This window comes from Silene latifolia, chromosome Y (assembly GCF_048544455.1).
Source record: "Silene latifolia isolate original U9 population chromosome Y, ASM4854445v1, whole genome shotgun sequence".
NCBI classification, from domain to species: domain Eukaryota; kingdom Viridiplantae; phylum Streptophyta; class Magnoliopsida; order Caryophyllales; family Caryophyllaceae; genus Silene; species Silene latifolia.
The window spans coordinates 472,461,152-472,465,964 of NC_133538.1; the positions used below are offsets into that span (position 1 = coordinate 472,461,152).

Sequence of the window (4,813 nt, forward strand, 5' to 3'; positions counted from 1 at the left end):
CTTTTCCTCAGGAATTCCGGTCGATCGACTATTGTTGTTGGTCGATCGACCGCCGGTACTGGCAATATAGTTCGTTTTCGCACCAGAATTTAAACTAGCCTCTTCATCATTTCCCGAGTCTCCTTTTGGCTTATCGGGACCTTCATAAGAAAGGCCACTTATGAGATTAATGGCATTAATCATTTCAATTGGCCCCTCACATTTGCTTGAAGAATTGGCGACTTGCTTAGCCTCTATATTCTCCAACTGCTTCACAAAATTCTTTGTAGATTCAATTCCAGCTGCTTCTATTTTCGCGACTTGAACCAAAATAGTTCGGAGCATTTATCACAATTTCGCGGTCTCATCTGAATTATGGACATGAATTTCAACTCTCTCCTTGGAAGTTTCAGAGGTCTCGAGCTTCTCGAGATGGGCAGTAATAGAAGTTATGAGTGTCACAACGTCACTCATTTCACCAATTTGCTTTCGCGACTTTCCACGCGAACTTCCAAACTAGGCTCTATGGACTGCCATCTCCTCAATAGTGTTCCAACCTTTATTCTGACCGGTATTATTTTGGAATCTACCATTCGCAGCTGCATCCAGGATGACCTTGTAATCATCATATAAAGCATTATAGAATAAGTTGCAAAGGTACCACTGCTGGAAACCATGGTGAGGGACAGCCCTAACCAATCTCTTGAAACGTCCCCATGCTTCACAAAACCCTCATCAGGTCCTTACGGAAAATTTGTGATTTTACTTCTTAAGGCACCTGTCTTTGCAAGTGGGAAGTATTTCTTGTAGAAGGCTAACGCTAGAGATGTCCAATCTGTGACTCCCGCTGCTTCCCTATCAAGATAGCGGTACTAATCTCGCGCCGAATCCTTCAAGGAGTATAAGAACATTATCCCCTTTACTTCATCCTGGGTCACCCCAGCCGGTAAAGGTATGGAACAGCAGTAGTCTGTGAAAATTTCCATGTGCTTCAAAGGATCCTCGTCTGGTAGACCAGCAAACTGATTTCGCTCCACTAAATCAATATAAGAGGAACGAAATTCAAAGTGACCGGTAGTAGGGGTAGGTAACACGTGCCCTTTTGGAAGGTGCTGCTCTTTTGGCTAAAGATTGTCATATATTGTAGTCATGTTCGTAAAATTGAGAGTACTCAAGTCTTCCTCTCAAAAACCTGTCTTCTAACTGTGCAAAAGCAAAACTAGAAGCAAGAGTAAGCAACGGCCTCAAGGAACCAAATTTCCTTGAGAAAAGAGAAATTAACTAAAAATAAAGCAAACAGAATTACACCGTCTCCCCGGCAACGGCGCCAAAATTTGATACCGTCGTTTTGTATCAAAATTAAATTTATAATTCCAAACTAAAACTATAGCTAGTGATAGTAAGGGTCGAACCACAGAGAGACAAGGTCAATTCTATTTGCTATTTCCAGTATATAAAAAGTAACAATTAAGTGGGGTTTTGAAATTGTTTGATTCTAAAAAACTAATTGACAAAATAAGAGAATTCACAAATAAGATAAAAAAGAGATTAGGAACTTCGGTTCACCATGGGTAAGGTCGGGTCAAAAAGGTAATAGAGGTCTTGTAAAATGGTCTCGGGGAACACGAGCAAGTCCTTCGATCAATGCTCAATAACCTTACGGTCTTCTAATTCCCAAGAATTTCTCAAAGCCTTCGCTCAAAGGAAATTCCAAACCCAATGAAAACCTAACCTACTAATCTTTCAATCTAGCAAGACGGGTTTATCAAAAGGTAATAAGATCGATACGAAAGAATTCATACTAACAAAACAACCCTAATTTATGCCATGGCTCACCTCGTTCCCAATCAATAAAATTAGCTATGCATAATTAAAACTATAACAATTGCAAAATTGACAGCAAAGAATAAGTTTGACGTGATTGAATTGAATTAAAGACAAAAGACAAGAACTGAATTGCTGAAACTAAATTGGTAACAACAAGAATTGAATTAACAAGAAATTAAAGAAGAAGGAAATTTCATAAAAGCTTACTAATTAAATGATGAACAAAGTAATTGAATCGGAATCCGTCCTCGCACTTTCGTGTCTCCAAAACTAGATCTAAACTGAGTTCTTCAATAATGAAAAGCATACCTAAATTATTGCTGCGTTCTACTGATAAACGATGCCAAAAGAGTAAATTACAATTGGGCTTTTAAAAGTCTAACACGAAAAATAAATCTCAGCCTCGAAACCTGGTCGATCGACTGAGTAGCATGGTCGATCGACTGGTGAGTGCAGTACAATAGCATTCGCTGAAGTTCCACGGTCGATCGGCTGAAGAGGTTGGTCGATCGACCAACTGAGCTGTGCAGTAAGTCTTCCTCTCTTCAAAGCAGCCACTTCACTCCAATGCACGCATCCCGAGGTGGACAAGTCCGAGCTCCCATCTTCCAAGTTCCCCTAAAGCAGCTTCCGGAGGACGATTTAGGCTTGATTTAGCCTACTTCTACTCATTCCTACAATAAGTCATAGAAATTGCAAAGTAAACCGTTTCAGGAGAAATAGTAGCTTAAAGCTAACAAATACGCATGGAAATACGTGCCAAAACTGCAAATAAAGTGTATAGAATATGCACGTATTAAATCTCCCCAAACCAAACCTCGCTTGTCCCCAAGCAAGCACTATGACCCAAATAAAATCCTAATGGAAAGGAAAATATCTCAGAGCTAGCTACAAGTCAATGCCAAACCGTTTAATGCACATAACCAACTACTGCAAAGCTCAAATCAAGTGAACAAATTTATGCATATCATGGAATTAAATCGGGCGTTCGACCTTGCAAGACTCATAAATTTGGACTCTCCCGGGTCACTCTTCTCTCAGCAAGGCAAATGGTAAGAAAATATGTAAAAGAGGGGGAAGAAAATACAGACTCTCACCTAGACTGCGACCGACAAAACATGTATGCTTGACTAGTATGAATAATGATTCTAGCTACCGTACACACGCATAACCACCGTCAAGGACTATTACATGCCGAACTATTGCAAGTTTTGGATATGTACGGCTAAGTGGGAAAGAAAGGGCAAAACAAGTATGGAAATGTGAGGGTAAGAGCCAAGCTAGTACCTAACAAACCATCAGAAACCGCATCCCAATCCTCTAACTCGAAAAGTAACCATCGCCTCCAAATGTCTAGGCAAATACCCTCCCAAAAGCGACACCTCCAAATCATAAAATAAGCACATGAGGTGTGTTCTCAACTCAGCCGAAATTTTTTTCTTATTATTTTTTTCAAATTTTTTTTTTTTTCTTTCTTTCTTTCTTTCCCGAGGTGGACAAGTCCGAGCTCCCATCTTCCAAGTTCCTCTAAAGCAGCTTCCGGAGGATGATTTAGGCTTTATTTAGCCTACTTCTACTCATTCCTACAATAAGTCATAGAAATCGCAAAGTAAACCGTTTCGGGAGAAATAATAGCTTAAAGCTAACAAATACGCATGGAAATACGTGCCAAAACTGCAAATAAAGTGTATAGAATATGCACGTATCACTTGCTTATTGTAATTTTAACTTATGCACATGTTATGTTTCATGAAATGCTTGATTGACAACCTAGCATGATTCTCTTATCCTTTCAACAAGACTTGTAAGACATTAACTAACTCAAGCCTTGTTAGACCATGCATATAGTTGAGTAGAGAAAACCAAGTCGACTTGTAGGTGATGTAAAGTCTTGACTTACTCGGCTCCGAGACCTAAGTTTCCCTAGGAATTGTAAGATACAAACTAACTTGATTTCAACAATAATAATTGCTTGCATCTTTATAACTCATTTATGCTATCTTACCATGATTCCCTTATGATACATTGACATCCTAGTATCTTTTACCAATTGTTTACATCCTTTCCTTTGTTGCTTGTTTTACCTTTAATTGCTATTTATTACTTTCATTAGATTAGAACCATCAACCTCAAACCTCAATAATTGTGACACTAGTATAAATTGAGATAGATAGACTTAGAATCCAAAACACACCGTCCCATGGATCGACCTCTACTTAACCACTTAGTATTTGTTTGTTGAGAATATAAATGTGTTTTATTGAGTGAACAACGACTCGCTCACCATCATGTGTCCAGTGGACTATGTGTGTCCTAGAGTATGACTGTGTGTCTAGAAGTGGAGTTTGACTGTGTGTCTGGAAGTGGAGTATGACTGTGTGTCTAGAAGTGGTTGTGTGTCGTGGTGTGAGGTGGACGGAATGGTGATTGTGGAATTTGTTTGTGTAACAGTGTTATTACAGGTTGCGTTATTCTTATTCATTGTTTAGTTTTCTACTCAAATGTTTGGTTGATGGTGTATTCGTTAAACACCTGTGATGAACCAATTATTGGGGAGCAGATTGACTGACAGGTACTTGATATTAGCTGACTTAGGAGCTCGTGGGAATTCGTGAGGATTTCGGCCAGTCTACCTAAAAGTCTAGATCACATAGTTTTTATTTCTCAGTTTATTTAATTCCGCTGCGAGTTGTAATTAAGTTTTATTTTAAGTTTATTTAGTATTGGTTAATTTTTAATAAAAACTTTAATCGCTAAATTTTATATAAAATACTTTGGTTTGTTATCTTTATTATTCATTGCCTCAGGAAACCGAGATGGTAACAGTCCTATTTATTTGGGAATGTCTTGTTAAAGGCTCCTGAGTAAATATGGGTGTTACAATTAGCCTTGCTTAAATGGTTCATTATAGAGCTAAATTGACCGCATGTAACGACCAAGCATCAAAGAAGAGACCAAGACTAAAGGCCTTAGTCAATAAAACAAGCATTCGGGCAATGGAGAGGAA

The 4,813-nt window shown here is 38.7% G+C and overlaps 1 non-coding gene across 1 annotated transcript; it reads left to right on the forward strand.

Annotated features, from left to right (window-relative positions):
* The first annotated feature begins 649 nt into the window (after positions 1 to 649).
* LOC141636369 (small nucleolar RNA R71) lies at positions 650 to 755 on the forward strand. Its single transcript, XR_012540987.1, has one exon. It is a non-coding gene; the product is annotated as a small nucleolar RNA R71 (small nucleolar RNA).
* The last annotated feature ends 4,058 nt before the right edge of the window (positions 756 to 4,813 follow it).